This window comes from Suncus etruscus, chromosome 11, assembly GCF_024139225.1.
Source record: "Suncus etruscus isolate mSunEtr1 chromosome 11, mSunEtr1.pri.cur, whole genome shotgun sequence".
NCBI lineage: Eukaryota > Metazoa > Chordata > Mammalia > Eulipotyphla > Soricidae > Suncus > Suncus etruscus.
The window spans coordinates 70612145-70630742 of NC_064858.1; the positions used below are offsets into that span (position 1 = coordinate 70612145).

The following is an 18598-nucleotide window of genomic DNA, read 5'->3' on the forward strand; positions in this document are numbered from 1 at the left end:
TAACCCATTGAATTTCTGTAGTACCTGTAGTAAAATCTTGTTTGTTTGTTTTTTCCAAAAAAATCCTTGCTTTCATTGATTCTTAGTATTTTGTTGGGTGTCTAATTTATTAATTTCTGTCCTAAGTTTTATCATTTCCTTCCACCTGCCTACATTCAGCACATTTTTTTTTTTTTTTTTTTTAGTTTTTGGGTCACACCCGGCAATGCTCAGGGGTTACTCCTGGCAGAAATTACTCCTGGCAGTTACTCCTGCTCAGAAATTGTTCCTGGCAGGCTTGGGGGACCATATGGGATGACGGGATTTGAACCACTGTCCTGCATGCAAGGCAAATGCCTTACCTCCATGCTATCTCTCCGGCTCCACATTCAGCACACTTTATTGCTCTTTTTCCAATTTCTTAAGCTGTGCTATTAAGTTATTCATGTAGGCTATTTCTTACTTTCTAATGAATGCTTTTAAAGCTATGAATTTTTCTCTTAATACCTCTTTTGCTCTTCCCACAAATTCTAAAAATTCATGTCTTAATTTCATTTGCTTCCAGGAATGTTTTGATTTCTTCTCTGTTTCACTGGTTGTTCAGTAGTGAACTATTTAATTTCCAGGTTTCAATGTTATGTTTGTAGGTCTGTTTGTAATTCACTTCTTTGTATGGTATGAGAAGATAGTAGAAATAATTTTGATCACTTTATTTTGTGGAGGCTTATTTTATGGCCCAGCATGTGTTCTGTCTTGGATAATGTTCTATACTCATTGGAGAAGAATGGATATCCAGTTTTAAGGGGATGAAGAATTCTCTCTTTCTCTCTCTCTCTCTCTCTCTCTCTCTTTCTCTCTCTCTCTCTCTCTCTATATATATATATATATATCTACTAAGCGACTCTACAATTTCTTCCTTCAGAGACAGTATATCTTTGTTAAGTTTTAGCCTGGTTGACCTATCAAGGAGTGACAAGGTGGTGTTGAAGTCTCCCACTGTTACTGTGTTGTTGTTGATGTCTTTCTTCAAGTTTATCAGCAGTTGTTTTAAGCATTTTGCTGGCCCATCATTGGGTGCATATGTTTAGAAGTGTGATTTCTTCTTGGTGTAGACATCTCTTGATTAGTAATAAATGCCAATTTTTATATTTTATTGCCCCTTTAAGCCTAAAATCTGTGTAGTCTGATATGACTTCAGCCTTTTTAATAAAGTTGCTTGTTTAAATGATTGTTCTCCAACCTTTGATTTTGGGTCTATCTTTGCTCTAACTATTCAAATATGTTTCTTGCAAGTAGCAAAATGTTGGATTCAGTTTTCTGACCCATTGTATCACAATGTGTCTATTAACTGGGGAATTTAATCCACTGACATTGGTAGAGATGATTGTCATGGGTTTCACTGTCATCTTTCTGTACAAGTTCGGTGTGTTGTTAGGGTCCAAGCAGTGGTGCAGTGGGGAGGGCATTTGTCTTGCATGCGGCCAAACCCGGTTCAATCCCCAGCATCTCATATAATTCCCCTACCACTGCCAGGAGTGATTTCTGAGTTCAGAGCTAGGAGTAACCCCAGAGCACTCTGGGTATGGATCTCCTCAGAAAACAATAACAACAACAACAGCATCTTGGTCTCATCAGTTCTGGCCAGAGTTTATCACAAAAGAATCATTTCCTGGTGGTGATCTCCTCAGTCATACCTAAGTGGAAATTTTCCACTGGGTCCTGATGCCTGGAGCCTGAGTTCTCTTGGATAGGGTCCACATATATGCCCATAGGGAGGAGATCCTATCTCACTGGTCTTGATCTCATATCTCCATAAAACAATGGAAGTAATTTTAAGTAAACTACTGGGTAATCTTTGTTGAATGCTCACTTGGCATTCCTATCTGCTTTTTGAAATTTATGAGAAAGAATTTTGGTGTCCCAATTTTATTTTCATATTTCAACCCTAGATTGCCTACTCTACCAATATTCAATGAAAGGTCATTTCCTCTTCAGTGAAATAAAAGACCTAATTAAATAGGGAATTGTTGTTCAATGACGTGAACAGAAACCTAATTGTTGGTTTAAGGTTGGAATGCTTTGTTTTCATCCATAGTTGTCTATACAGCTAAGTCTACTGGACTATTTCAGGAAATCCATAAATACTGCACAAATTTCCCAAATGCAACATGGAATGAACCCTAATTAGTTTCTTGGAATTATCTAATGCTTTAACTTCTGCATTCTGATGTCAAACTTTCAACTTTTGGGAGAGCTGTCTATAAAATGGCATTGTCTTTGAACAGAAAACAGAGGTTCTGGTCTGGCCTTCATATCTGTATTATGCAATCTCCTTATCATAGCTTTTAAAATTAGGTGGAAAGTAGAGGGAAATTTCCCAGAGTAATTTTAGTTGAATACTCTTCTATTTTAGCAGAGTTATGTGATTTTCAGTGTAAAATCAGAAGAAAAGGGGGCATGTTTTAAATTATTTGAGGATGGCTCCTTGTTCTGATTTTGTTTTTTCAAAATATCATTCAAGATAAAATGTCAAGGTGTGGGTAAATAACCACTTAAATTGACAGCAGTGCCAACATTCTCTTTGATTTTCTTATTTGATTATGGCAGTCCCATCTTGGCTAAGGACCACTATTGCTAGGACTGAACACTTCCAACAAAAATAACAGTTGAGTTCAGAATATTACAGTTTTATCTTCCCTTATATACCAAAAAAAGACCAAGTTTCAATGTAACAAGATGAATGAAGATTTAAAACAATGCAAACTAGCAGTTGGTAAATTGACAATGTTTCCCCTAAAAGAGGGCTCACTGAGCTGCATTTTATCCACACAAATACTGTAAGAGACGACAGTATAGAAGTTGAAAGGAATTTAAATTAAATTACTCCCTGGATTTTTCATGTTACTTGTGTATAAGTGAAGCTGACTAGTACCATTGTTCCTATGGTAACAATTCTCCTAGCAACATAAAAAGATGGGAACAGATCTGCTCTCAGTATCCATTTTCAGAGCATCATCAGAGAACTATATCCCTCTCGACACCTAATCATCAATCGTTGTTTTTTAAATATAAAATTTTCTAAAACTGAGAACTTCATGGGTTATATGGAACTCATCTAAAGTTTTTAATTTTTGACTTTTGCTTCTCATTTGTCTAAGCAGAGCTTGAATTTAACCTCTTCACCTAAAAGGCACATGAGCCTAGGAATATAATGTCTACCTCTAGTTCAGTTCTCTGTAAGCAAAAGGGAAATTTCTCAAGCACTCTGTGCCAGATGCCAATCCCATAGCACATTTTCAGACTTATACCCTTGGATCTTGGGCTCAAACACAGAAGATATTCAACAAGAAGTAACACAGGCCTGCAAACCATTATAGTTTTCAAATGATTCAAAGCAGTAACATCCATTTTATTCTGTTGTTCTAATGACAAATTTAAGTTCTGAGGAAACAGTGATATGCTTTGAGTGTCTTATTTCTCTTCATTTTACTAAGTTTGCCTCCACCTCCCCAGAATTTTGCCAAAGGGAAACGTTTGATTCCATCTATCTTAGTAAGTGGCTATTTTCTGGCATGTGAGATTAATAAAAAAGTCTTTCTGCAGAATGTCTCATAGTTGGTCCATTTGAAACTTGTTTTGCTTTTCTTCCTCTAGCCACATATTTAGTTTGGTTCCCAAGACCAGTTATGTGTACACTGATTTTTTTTCCACCAAAAAATTGAATTATACAAGATATCATTTCTCAATGATTCCCCCCACCCCCAGCCCTCGTGGTAATTTTACACTATTACAAGCCAAAGGAAGTTGTTTAACTTCTAGCCAGGCGCTGCTGTAATGGGATAAGTGGGAGTGTGTGGGTGACTTCCTAGAGGCAGCTCTGTCCTGTTCTGCCTCTAATAAGTAGCAATATCCCAATTTTTCTGGAGGACCTCGTTCACATGCCAAACTGGGTGCAGTCATACTGGGCCACAAAATAGTTCCTTGAGCCTTTTCTTCTTTAGCTCTCTGCTCTTTTCAAACCTCACACACAGCTACCCAAGCATATTTCAGGGCTTTCCCAAAAGTACAGTCTATAAATGCTACTTGCTGAGCTGGCTTTTGTTGTTCTTGGAGGTTTCCAAAGAATACAACTGAATTAGTGGCACATGCTTCTTAATTGACCTAAATATGCATCCCCATGCAAAGTTATAATCCTCAGGATGTATAGGGTCAATAAATTGCTAAAAGACTTTTAAAGTTTTATTTTTTAGTTTTGGGACTATACTTAACAATGCTCAAGGTTTATACCTGTCTCTGCAAAGGTGCCAGGGACGGAACCCAGGTCAACAGTGTGCTTTACTATCAATCCAGCCCCAAATGAAGGATATTTAAATGAGCTTATGTATAATTTAAGGTAATTATTTTAGAGCAATTTTAGAGGCATATGTACTGAAAATGTATGATTTCTTCATATCCAAATAGTAATTATTAACCTAAATCCTTTTCATTTTTGACATTAGTTTCACTTTTTTTATTAATAAGTATAAAAGACTCTAGCTAGACATATTTCTCATGCTTTTCAAAAATATTAACTGAAAAAAAGTCACATTAATGAAGGAAGGAAAGAATAGCTTAAACTATCTATTGTATTATGTATATATCAGATATATCACTGCTCTAAATAATAAGCTTAAAAACAGTGAATATACAAATATAATTCATTTTCACATCTTTAATGGAGTGCATTTTTTTTTTGTTTTTGGGCCACACCCAGTGATGCTCAGGGGTTACTCCTAGTGATGCGCTCAGAAATCGGCCCTGGCTTGCGGGACCATATGGGATGTAGGAGGATCGAACCGCTGTTGGTCCTAGGTTAGCCTCCTGCAAGGCAAATGCCTTACCACTTGCGCCACTGCTCAGGTCCCCAGAGTACATTTTTGAAGAAATAAGGTTATTCCAAAAAACTAAATTATAAAATTCTCTGAAGCTAAACTTAGAATAAAATTGGGAGAATAGACTAAGAATAGACCCATGTATGGACTTAAAGGTCCAACATAAAGACTGAATCTGATAAGAACAAGAGATTAGAATGAGGGAAAGGAGGATGAGCAAATATCAGCAGGCAAAGTGAAATAAATATTTGTGGTTGAATGAGCAATACTATGAACTTGGATGTCTGGAAGAAGGCAGATGGTCCACATGCTCTTTTCCACAGATAAAAATAGTCCACATCTGAACAGAACTCCAGACAAAGGCACAGGAGAGAAGCTGGCTTCTATTTTAGATGATAAACACACTGGAAAATGAGACATTTTCTGCTCCTTTGGCAAGTTTTTTCTGTTGGAGGCAGACAGAACTTGGGAGAGTCTTGAGATACAAGCCAAGCAGTGTTTGGAAAGGAGCTGAGTGGTCTGAGAGGCACCGATACAGCTAGGGGGTTTCTCCTCCCAGGGAATCAGGTCTCCCATTCCTGAGAGGCCTATCCTAGAAGGAGGCAAAGCGGGGCACACACAGGAAGCCAGTTTGTGCAGGACCCAATGTGCAGGACTACTATGAAAAATGTAGTAATCCCTGGTCCTGCCTTTAGATTAAAAGTCAAATGCTTATCTTGAATTCAGGAAATCTACAGTTGAAAGCCTTCCAGATGACTGACAAGCTTGAGATAAAAAACTCACTATTTCTTTCCTTCAGTCCCTCCCTTCCTCTGTCTCTCTGTCTGTCCGCCGATGCCCACCCGTTCTCTCAAGCTTGGGGTCAAACACACTCATCTCTCTCTCTCTCTCTCTCTCTCTCTCTCTCTCTCTCTCTCTCTCTCTCTCTCTCTCTCTCTCTCCTGGTCCTGCCTTTAGATTAAAAGTCAAATGCTTATCTTGAATTCAGGAAATCTACAGTTGAAAGCCTTCCAGATGACTGACAAGCTTGAAATAAAAAACTCACTATTTCTTTCCTTCAGTCCCTCCCTTCCTCTGTCTCTCTGTCTGTCCGCCGATGCCCACCCGTTCTCTCAAGCTTGGGGTCAAACACACTCATATCTCTCTCTCTCTCTCTCTGACTTTCACTCTCCCACTCTCTCTCTCTCTCTCTCTCTCTCTCTCTCTCTCTCTGACTTTCACTCTCCCACTCTGTGCTCAGAAACCATTCCTGACAATGTATGTGACATCCTATGCAGTAGACAAAGACCAAAGTGGGATTTAGTCTGTGCAAGGTAACACCTTAACCCCTGTACTATCTTCATTCTCCAGCTCTTTCATTTGTCCCATGAACTTCAGACTCTGAACTTTACACATAGTCAGGAAGACATGGAATTCAGAAATTTGAATTAGAGATTATCTCCTGCCCAAACTGGACATTGAAAGCCCCTGATCAAGGGGATTCAGTTTAGAAAATAGTATGAGGAAAAAGCAGAATTGAGGAGGTGGATATGTTGTGAATGAGCCCTGTTTTGCTTTTAAGAGATGCTCTTTTTATTTTTAATTTTTTATAAAAGAGATGCTCTTATTGGGGAAAGCACAGAAATTTCTAGATCCTCCTTTCAAGGAGGCATCAAGATGAGCCTGGGTGTCCCCCAAAAGACTGGATCTTGGGCATTTGGAAAGAATGAAGCAGATCAGGCACTTGGCTACACTGTGAGTGCTGGCAAGGTCTTCCCAGGTGGAGTGAGCCTGGCAGCTGTGTGCCCCTCAGGGAGCCCTGAATGAGAGGATGGCCATATGCTACCTATTGCTCCTGCTGTGGGCAGCCATAGTGCTCCTATTAATATCATCATGCTTGTTCAAGAAAACAGTGATGTTTTAGGGTTTGCATGTTCTTTTCCTGCCAATCCATGCCTGAATTGAAAGGCCAAAATGTTGCACTCATAGTAACACAACCGTAGATATGTTTTGTGTACAATTAACTGAGGAATTGAAGACAACAAACAGCTTTTGTCACCCAATTATTTTCCTGCCTATTTATTGTGTATACGAGTTATGTTATGCAATCTTTTCTCCCCAGGGGTAAACTGGAAAGGACAAGATATCTGGTCTCAGTGAGCGAGCAATTAAAATAGAAGCATCACTAAGTGCCCTAACTAGGTCCAAAATTTAGCTTCAGTTTTTTTCTTTATCAATATTTTTATTAGTCAAACCAATATTTTAATACATTGCTATAACACCATGAATGATCAAATTATTCAAAATACAGTTGCTTCAGTCATTATATGTTCCAACACCAATACGACTATCAATGTGACCTTCCCCACTTTACACCCATTACCTCAATCTGTTCCCTTACCAGGGTCAAACAAATTTAATTCTTATTGTTTGCTACAATGCAAAGATTAATGAAATTATCAAAACTTAGAGCAACAAACATTCACTTGTGATCATTGTTAAATCTCACAACGATGTTACTGAAGTCCTTGTCTGAGAATTTACTCAATGCTAATTGTGCTTTGTGTTAAGTACTACATGAAATATCAGGTCAATGTTCTAGAAAGGCAACACAAACTTGTCTTTTTTTTTTCAAAAACACTAGATAAATAGACTTCTCTATCTAAATTGAGTGTTTAACTATCAATCCCTGATTTTCAAAGTCCAATAGGAAGAAAAATAACTGGAGTTTAGAGAAAATAGAAATTTGCATTGTGCCTACAAAACTACGGAAGAAACATCTATTTATTTCCCATTGTGGTCAGAAATCATTCTTGTGTGAAGACCTTGAAACAGACAGTTCCAGAAGGAATCTGTGTAATCCTGAATTCTTCAACTCTGGGGGCTCTCCTACTCCTGCTTTCTTAAGTTCTCAGTTTTCCCTCCAGCCTCTACTCTTATACAAGTTTAAAACCTTTCAGCCTCATACTGGGAAAACCAAATGAGTCCATGATTGCATTCATGAAAAGGACCAAGAATAAGAGCTCAGACTTCATTCAATGGTGAGTTTGTATTTAAGAGCCAAGAACCTCACTTTGGTAATTCTGGTGATATCAGAGCTGAGGAAGACATCAAGAGGCTGGAGCCTGCATGAAGAGACAAGCCAAGAACTGCTATCATGCTGGGCTGGAGAAATGAGAGGTTTAGGTGCTGTCCTTGCCTGGGGTTCTGATTTGATTTCCCACACTAGTTCCCTGAGCACCAGTAGAGGAAATCGCTGAGCACAGTCAGGAATAAAGTCTGAGCACCACTGGGTGTGGTTCCATCAAAAAATGATGAATCTTTTATTGAGTATTTTGATAGTTTTTGTTTTTGTTTTGTTTATGGGCTATACCTGGCCGTGCTCACTACTCCTGGCTCTGCACTAAAAAATCACTCCGCAGGTTCAGAGGACTATATTGGATGCCTGGGATCGAACTCAGACCCATCCTGGGGCAGCAGCATGCAAGGCAAACACCCTACACTGTGCTATCACTTGGCCCCTATTTTGATATTTTTTTCACAATTAGAGACTGGATAAATAAGTTATTAGTTATTTGAGTATTGGGTGTCTGCACTATTGTACACTTGTGCAAATGGTAAGTACCTTACGTGCCTTATCTTGGTGAAATTCATATGAAGAATAATGTATCTACTGGATATGTATATAATACATTGTGCAGAAATACAGATGATGGGGGAAAAGGGAGAAATATCATTTGTTGGCAACCTGTTACATGTAGCATATACTTCTGTGTTTGTTCATATAAGTGTTTACATATATTAAAGATGCACACAGATTATTGAATCTGTGTATTTATTTTACATTTTAGGTATAAAAAAGATAAATTTGCAAGATTGAGAAATATGTCTAATTTTTTAGGGCTGAATTCAAATGTGGAAGAGAGTAGAATGCATAGAAAGTAATATTTTTGTAAATAAAGGATAAGTCAAAACAACAAAAAACAGTCCTACTTTACTAGAGATAAGAGATGTGGCATTTGGGAAATTCAACAAAACAATAATAAAATTTTATTAAAAAGGAATTTTCTTTTCTGCTTTAATTGAGACTGAAAACATAAATTTTATGCTGAGAATGATAGCTTCAAAAATATCAAGAAAATTTTTCTTGGGTTTTAGTTAATCTCTAATTTTTGGTGTGAATTATTGCATTTATAGAACTTCTTTTTGTATATCCTGGTAATATTTAGTGAGCTATGAGATGGATGTTAAATATTTAAATGTCAGAAAGCTTCAGAAGTAAAGCAATTCTCTATCAATCAATACTAGTGAAAGCTGTATGGTTTAGAGGCAAGATCAGGGAAATCAATATTAATTATTTATGTTGGTTTTCTTGGCAAGGTAAAATAAATACCTATGAGTGACGTGATGGTTAAAGCAGTATGTGTTGGGACATACTGAGAAGGGACATGAATATCTATAATCATATATTTATGTATTACTGCTAGCAGATTAGAATAAATGCCTGCTAACAACATGACAGCAAAATGATTTGTGCAGGGAGAAAGGAAGAAATATTCCTCGTCGATACAAAATCAGGGTCTTATATATACATATTATACATACATATTAGAGGAAGGACAAAACGATAACAGTTTGATCAATAACTGCAGATACAAAGAAGTAAAGAATTACAGTTAAATTTAATTTATATTAACACGAAAGACTCCCCATGAAATGTTCATAAAATGTAACTCTTAAATTATAGACTGATTCAAGATATTGTTATACTGAGGTGTGTTAATTTGGAATATTTTCAATGGTTTCCTGGCAACCACATGGGGGCTTGGTGAGCATTAAGTGTCGGGAAGCAGATAGTTGAGGTCTTAGAAGAATTTTTATCACTTTTAATTTATGGGTTAGAAGAAGAATTTAACTTATTTGAACTACCATATTTTCCAGCATGTAAGATGACTTTTGGGAGAGGTTTTGGCCACACCCAGTGACGCTCAGGAGTTACTCCTGGTTATGTGCTCAGAAATCGCTCCTGGCTTGGGGGACCATATTGACGCCTGATGATCGAACTGCGGTCTGTACTAAGCTAGCATGTGCAAGACAGATGCCTTACAGCTTGTGCCACTGCTCTGGCCCCCATATTTTAACAGGAAAAGTAGGGGGTCATCTTATAGGCCCAGTTGTCTTATATGCCAGAAAATACGATACATTGCTTTTGTATAATTGTAGTTACTTTCTGGGATGGTTACGTGCATTAATGAGAAAATGGATATGAGGTGCCAAATTCTAAGAAAGTTCCAAGTATAGTACTTAAAACATGTAAGCCATTCAATAATCTATAGTAACTATTGTTTTTATAGTATCTTTATTTAACCTTTATGATTACAAGCATGTTTAAGATTGAGTTTCAGTTATTAAAAAACACACCCCTTCACCAGTGCAACCTTCCCACTACCAATGTCTCCCATCTCCCATCATTGTCATGATAGTTGTTAGTGTAGTTATTTCTCTAATTGCATTCACCACTCTTTCTGGTAAGCTTCATATCATGGGCTAGTCCTTCCAGTCCTCACTATTGTCTCTGGGTATTCTTACCATACTGTCTTTAATTTTTCTTAAATCCCTCAGATAAATGAGACTATTTTGTGTCTATTTCTATACTTCTTACGCATTTCACTCAGCATAATAGTTTCATTCCATCCATGAATAGGAAAATTTCATTTTTTCCTGATGGCTGCGTAGTATTCCATTGTGCATATGTATCACAGTTTCTTTAGTCATTTATCTGTTGTCAGGCATTTGTGTTGTTTCCAGATTCTGGCTATTGTAAATAGTGCTGCAATAAATATAAGTGTGCAAAAGGCATTTTTGTATTGTGTTTTTCTGTTCTAGGGTATATCCCTAGGCGTGGTATAGCTAGATCATATGGGAGCTCAATTTTCAGTTTTTTGAGGAATCTTCATATTGTTTTCCATAAAGGCTGGACTAGATAGCAGTCCCACAGCAGTTAATGAGAGTTTTTCTCTTCACAACACCCCAGCACTGATTGGTCTTGCTTTTTATTTTTCAATGTGTGTGAAATCATACTTCATTGTTGTTTTGTTTTGAATCTCCCTGATGATTAGTTATGTAGAACATTTTTCTTGTACCTTTTGGCCATCTATATATTTCTTCTTTGAAGAAGTGTCCATTTCTTCTCCCCAATTTTTTGATGGGATTAGATGTTTATTTCTTGTTAAGTTCTGTCAGTAACTTGTATATCTTAGATATTAGCCCTATATGATGAATATTGGGTGAATAATTTCTCCCATTCTGTGGTGGCCTTTGTATATTAGTCACTATTTCCTTTGAAGTGCAGAAGTTTCTTAGTTTAACATAGGCCCATTTGTTTATCTCTGCTTCCACTTGTTTGAATAGTGGTGTTTCTATATACCTTATGGTTCTGGGTTTGATATCAAGGTCTTTAATCCATTTGGATTTAAACTTTATGCATAGGGTTAGATGAAGATCTGAGTTTGCTTTTTTGCATGTGTCTGACCAGTTCTCCCAACACCAGATGTTGAAGAGGCTTTCCTTTCTCCATTTTTCAATTTTTTGTCCCTTTATAAAAGATTAATTAATTTTTGTCTGGCCAACATTCTCTGAATACTCAAATCTATTAATTAATCTGAGGTTATTTCTTTATTCCAATACCATGCTGTTTTTATGACCATTGCTTAATAGTACAATTTAAAGTTGGGGAAATTGAAGCCTCCCATCTTCTTTTTCATAAGGGTTGCTTTAGATATTCATGGGTATTTATTGTTCCAAATCTATTTCAGTAGTGTTGATACACTTCTTTGAGGAAAGTTGTGGGTATCCTTAGAAGAATTGCATTAAATAATGCTTTGGAGATCATTGCTATTTTAATGATATTCATCCTACCAATCCATGAACAGGTGGTATTCATTTCCTTGTGTCCTCTTTTATTTCTTTAAACAGGCGTTTGTACTTTGCTTTGTATAGGTCTAGGTCCTTCACCTCTGTAATTAAGTTGTCCCAAGTTATTTGAGTTTGTGTGGCACTAATGTGAATGGGATTATTTTATTTATTTATTTAATTTTATTTTTTTGGTTTTGGGGTCACACCTGGCAGTGCTCAGGGGTTGCTCCTGACTCTATGCTCAGAAATCGCTCCTGCCAGGCTCGGGGACCATGGGATGCTGGGATTTGAACCACTAACCTTCTGCATGCAAGGCAAATGCAGATGCTATCTCTCCGGCCCCGGATTGTTTTTATTTTAAGGTCCATTTCTTCTCTACCATTATTTGTGTATAAGATGGCTATTTATTTTTGAGTATTAATTTTATAGTCTGCCATTTTGTTATATGAATCTACTTTTTCTAGAAGCTTTTTGGTAGAGTCTTTAGGGGTTTCTAAATATAGTATTATGTCATCTGCAAACAGAAGAGCTTGACATCTTTCTTTTTCTATCTGGATGCTCTTGATATATTTTTCTTGCCTAATTGCAATGGCAAGTACTATGTTAAATAGGATTGGTGAGAGGGAGCAACCTTGTCTTGTACCAGATTTTAGAGGAAAGGCTTTTAGTTTATCTCCACTGAGTATGATATTTGCCATTGGCTTGTGGTAGATGGACTTGACTATATTGAGAAAAGTTCCTTTCATTCCCATCTTGTTGAAAGTTTTATCATGAACGAGTGTTGGACCTTTTTCTGCATTTATTGTTATCATTTGGTTTTAATTTTTTCTTTTGTTGATATGGTGTATTATGTTGATTGATTTTCATATGTTAAACCATCCTTGCATCTCTTGAATAAAACTTACGTGGTCAAGGTATGATCTTGATGAGGCATTAGATCCTATTTGATAGTATTGTGTTGAGGATATTTGCATCTGTGTTCATCAGGGATATTGTTCTATAGTTTTTTTTTGTTGTTGTTTGTTTGTTTTTTGCAGCATTTCTGTCTGCTTTTGGTATCAGGATAATGGTAGCTTCATAAAAATTATTTGGTAGTGTTTCTATTTTTTTTTTTCAATTTTCTGGAAGACCCTGAAGAGTATTGGTAGTAGTTCCTCTTGAATGTTTTTAAAGAATTTGTTAGTGAATCTATCTGGGACAGAGGGCTTTTATTTTTAGGAAGATTTTTTGATTATCATTTTAATTTCTTCAATAGTTCTGGATACGTTTAGATATGGTAGATCATCCTGGTTCAAAGATGGAAGATTTTAAGAGTCCACGAATTTACCCATTTCTTCCAGGTTCTCCTGTTTTGTAGCATAGAGCTTCTCAGAGTAGACTCTTATTATCCTTTGAATCTCTGTAGTATTTGTAATGATCTCCTCTTATATTATATTTCTGTTCTCTCTTCCTTCATTTGTTAGTTTTGCTAGTGGTTTATCGATCTTGTTAAGTTTTCAAAGAACCAAGTTTTGCTATTATTGATATTTTAAATTGTTCTTTGGATTTCCACTTCATTAATTTCTGCTCTATGCTTTTTATTTTTCTTCTGACTATCTATTTTTGATTCATTTTGTTGATAACTTTCTAATTTTATAAGCTGGGTCATTAAGTTATTTATGTAGGCCTTTTCTTCCTTCCTGATGTGTTCTTGTATAGCTATAAATTTTCTTCTTAGTACCACTTTTGCCATGTTTCACAAATTCTGATAATTTGTGTCTTTGTTCTCATTTGTTTCCAGGAATCTTTTGATTTTCTATTGATTTTATTTCTGATCCACTGGTTATTCAGTAGTGACCTGTCCAATTTCCAGGTACTTAAGTTTTTCCTCTGCATCTGTTTGTAATTCACTTTTAAATTCAGTGCATTATGGTCTGAGAAGGTAATTTGTACAATTTCTATTCTCTTGTTTTTATGGAGGAATGTTTTATGGCCATCATCTGGAGAATGACCCATGTGCACTGGAGAAAAATGTGTATCCAGTTTTCTGGGGTTGGAGAGTCATATATATATTTATATTTATATCTATCTCTATCTATCACTCATCTATCTATCATCTGTCTATATACATCTACTAGGCCACTTTTTGCCATTTTTCCTATTAGAGCTAGTATATTCTTGTTTGGTTTCATCTCTGTTGACCTATCAAGGGATGATATCATGGTGTTGAGGTCTTCCACTATTATTGTGTTGATATTGATGTCTTCTATCAGATTTGTCAACAACTTTTAAATATATTGCTGATTCTTCATTTGGTGCATATATATTTAGAGATATGATTTCTTCCTATTGTACATATCCCTTGTTATTAAGAATTGTCCATCTTTGACACATAACTTTTTTTAAGTTTAAAGTTTGTGTTATCTGTTATTAATATGGCCACTCCAGTTTTTTAAGGAAGTTGTTTGCTTGAATTAATGTCTTCCAATTTTTGATTTTGAGTCTATATTTGTTCTGGTTATCAATTGTGTTTATTGTATTCAGCAGAATTTGAATTCAGCTTCTTGATACATTTTGCCACACTGTGTCTCTTAACTGTTGCATTTAGTCTATTGACATTGAGAGAGATAATTGTCATGTGTTTTAGTGTATTCTTTGTGTAGGAGTTTACTGTATCTGTTGTTATGTCTTGTCTTAAAGTTGACCTTTCCACTTGTCTTTTAAAGCTGGTTTTGAGTCTGTAAAGTTTTTGAGCAGTTGATCGTTTCTGAAGCTGTCTAGATATTTTTCCTTAAAATCCTGAATGTGAGTCTATCTGGGTGAAGTATTTTAGGCAAAGCATGCAATTTGCTGAGTTTTGTTATTATATCCCACCACTGCATTCGGGCCTTGTGGGTCTCTTGTGACAGATCTGATGTAATTATTAAGGATGTTCCAGTTAATGTAATTGCCATTTTTTATCTTGCTGCTTTCAGTATTTTAATCTATCTGCAGGATTCGTCATTGTGACTAAGATGCGTCTTAGGGTGCTTGTCTTCAGATCTTTTTTAGGTGGTACTCTTTGGGCATGCAGGATTTGGTTGAATGCACTCTTTACCTCCAACAGTTTTTCTGTAATGATGTCCTTGACTGTTGATCCTTCCTGGTGATTTTCTTTCTGGGTCTCTGGGACTCCAATGCTTATTTTGTTGTTTCTGTTGAATTTATCACAGATCTATTTTCTTCTGCTCACATTATTTGAGGATTTTTTCCACTGCCTGATAATTTGTTTTAAGGCTCTTTTCCAGTCTCTTCTGTTTTATGGAATTGTTATGCATCTCATCTTCCAGCTACTGATTTGGTCCTCAGCTGCTGTTACTCTGTTGGAGAGGCTTTCCATTTCAACTCCCAGGTTTTTCAGTCCTGTTATATCAGTTTGAAATTTTCTCATTTCTCTTCATATCCTCTTAATTCTTATTTGTGTTTCGTTCAGCTATATTCATGCTTTCTTTGAGTTTTATGAATATCCTCCATATTTCTTCTCTAAACTTCTTATCTGAGAGGCTAAATAAGTGGTTGTCACTTTTCAGGTCATCAAAGCTGCTATCTTCATTCTCTATGCATGGTGTTGGCCTTGTTTCCCCATTGTCATGCTTGTAGTTTGATGTTTTCTGCTGGGAATCATTGACTAGGAGATGTGCTTCTGCACAATCTCTGGACATATTGTTCTCAGCACAGGTGAATTTTGGATGGCAACTGAACTGAAATGCATGTTTGGAGATCAGATGAAATCACATTCTGAGCACAGGAATATTGACAAATAAAGTGGGTAGGAGGGGTCTACTTCTCATCTTCAAAATAACTTTGGTCAATATCTTCTCTAGACAGATGTGTGCAGAGCAGGTGTCAATTGCTCATAGCATAAATAAGCTTATGGAATACATGATGGACCAGGATTCTAGGATAAGAGTTTGAGCTCCCCTCACTGCTAGATATCCCTTGGAAAGGAAGTGACAGCCAAGCTGATGCCTCCCTATGTTTGCCTACTATTAATATTTTTGACTGAAAATAAATAACGTCTGGAAATTATATTTGATACAATTTATGGAATTTACTGCATATATCATACAAACCATGAAACAGCAGAGTAATAGATAATTGCTCTTATTTCCCATATGAGCTATACCTTCAGAATTAAAGAGAAGAAAATCAATTTTTGCAGATGGAGAGCACATTTAAAATTGATCAGTTGCTATTTTAAGTAATGAAAAATGGAAAACCATATAATTTTCTTCTCGCTATATATAAATTTACCATTTACATGAAATAACTTCAAAAAATAAACATTTTAGTGTAAAAATTTAATTATTTTCCAACTAAGTTTATTTAGGCAAAATTCATTAAATAATCTGCTAAAATTACAGATGTATAATAAATACCTTTAATTGTAATTGGTATATAATTATCAAAATTATATAAATTAGAATAAACTATGGATACTAGTGTAATTGTAATATATACTCCAAAATATCATGTAATATAAAGAATAAAAATACTTGAGAAATATAAATATTTGCAGTTAGAAACTAATTAACTCAGTAAATTTCTAGGTAATCCTTGAACTTCATTGCTAGCTAAGGTTGACAATATAAAATATTAATTAATACAGCTTTTCTCCTTGTTTTCAACTATAAGAGTCCCCAAAATGTTAATTCCAATATATATTTACACTCATATGATCATTTATATATAGTTGACATAGCCAAGATTTGGAAACAGCTTAAATATTCAATAAATAAATAAATACATATAAATAAACTTGATGTATGTACACAATTGAATATTATGTAAAAGGAAAGGTGAAATCCTATAGTTTGCTGCTATATGGATGGAAGTAGGTAGATAGTATTGTGGTTTGCAAAGTGAGTCAAGTAGGGAAAGATAAATAAATACTAAACAATTTCTCTAACCTGTGGGATATAAAGAAACAAAGAAAGAGCATAAATAATGGCAATAGATAATATATTCTGAGAGTTGGCCTATAGAATGAGTTAGCACAGGAGAGTGGCAGTGGCGGGTTAAAGAGAACCTAGAGACAATGCTAGATGAATGCTGTTGTCATGAATGTGTGGTATAGCAATACTGTATACCTGAAACATTACTATTAACCATATTATAAATCATGATGCTTAAATAACATTTTTTGAAAAATAAGTTATTTTTTTGAAAAACAAAACAAAACTAATTCACAAGATAACATAGATATTACTATGTTTACGGTCTTCACCTCTGATGAGCTCATGGATCTTAGAGAAGTTATTTCACTTCTACATCATTCTTTTTTCTTAGAAATCTTGAGATTTTTCAAGTACTGACTGACCTGATAATATTGTGTGAGATTTGTAAGGTCATATAATATAGTTAGATGTTTGGCCATCATAATAGCTCAACAGAGAGCTGAATAAATGTCTGCTAATGGGAATAGTATGTTTATTTCTATCTTAACCAAACAATGAAGAGGTTGCTAGGTGTTAAATTGAATATTTTGCGATTGCTATTTTAAACTCACAGTTTTCAGTCTAAGTTAGCTCAATTTTCAGGAACTCACGAAATTTCAAGACCCCATTGTCTCACATTACCCTCTGGACTTAGTGGCAGTGACCTACCTGGATGGAAAATTTGCCACTTGGTTTTGCTGACTCAGTTGAGAGAGCAGAAATTTCTAATGACATTGGATTTTAATTTACTCTGTTATATTATTTGCCACTGAACTCAGCCACTCTTAAAGAAACTGAATTTCATCATTCTTCTATTTCCAAAAGAATGATGACCCTATTTTGCCTCCTGTGGTAATGAAAGTAAAGACAAAAATGAGTGGTGGCAGGGTTTGAGGGTACTGGTACAACAGTACAGAGAAAGGATCTGTATCTTGTATGTGGTAGACTTAAGTTCATTCCTTGGCACTACATATAATTCTGTGCCCTACAAAGCATGAGCCGTGAGCTCATAGTAAAGACAGAAAGTAAGATAAGCTTATGTCTCCTAATGCTTTGAAAAGGCAAGATCAAAATCAAATGCTCATGTCATTCAAGGATATTACCAACCAATTCTCTTATTCCTGCTTAGCATAAAAATAGGAGACTGAATAATTATTTTATAGGTATTTATCTTGCTTCCCAGGTAGACTATACTATCTTCAGTCTTAATGTTTTTAATGCTTGATTCTGTAACTAGAATTTTTCAGATACACATTTAATTTTTGTTACCTATTTACCAATATCTGAGAAAGACTTATGAGAATTTAATACACAAAAAGATAGTTAGGCAATGATTCAAAGGAAAATAACATGTGGAAAGATACATATGAATTAATCACTCAAAATACTATTATCATTTTTATATGAAAGAAATCTTGAATATAAGATAAAGGAGCCTTCCAGTATGTTAGTAGAGGCTGTATCTTTGAAAGTTTATTTGTTTTTTGACTTTGGGGAAGCCACAATCAAATCTTGCTATGTTGCTAAATCATCAGAGTGCTAAAGTACAAAATCTTTGTTGTTACCCTGACATTTTCATTTAGCCTTGACTGAATACCCAGTCAATTCTCCCAACATTCAGAAAAATGTTCCTCGGTGTTTACCTTGTCATTTTGATGACGCTACGCTCCCTACAATGAAACAGAAATTGTGAGGTTTCCTTTTCTTTTATAGGAATTTATACTTTTAAAAACCTAAATTATTTGCATTGATTTGTGAAAATAATTTATTACTTTTTTCACACTTCCTAATCCTTAGGTATAGGAAGATGTAAATATTCAGTTTATATATGCATACATTCTAGGTTTAAAAACATTTACACTTACAGTGGAGGTAGACTTGGCCTTGATACCCTGCAAC

The 18598-nt window shown here is 35.5% G+C and overlaps 1 protein-coding gene across 3 annotated transcripts in view; it reads right to left on the reverse strand.

Moving 5' to 3' along the window:
* SYT1 (synaptotagmin 1) overlaps positions 1–18598 on the reverse strand; it is a 594801-nt gene that overhangs the window by 343264 nt on the left and 232939 nt on the right. Inside the window, exon 3 of one of the 3 annotated variants that reach the window (XM_049783493.1) lies at positions 18565–18591. The exons of the other annotated variants lie outside the window; for them this stretch is intronic. The gene's annotated coding sequence lies outside the window, so the exon portion shown is untranslated. The remainder of the gene's footprint in view (positions 1–18564; positions 18592–18598) is intronic. 3 annotated transcript variants of the gene reach the window in all.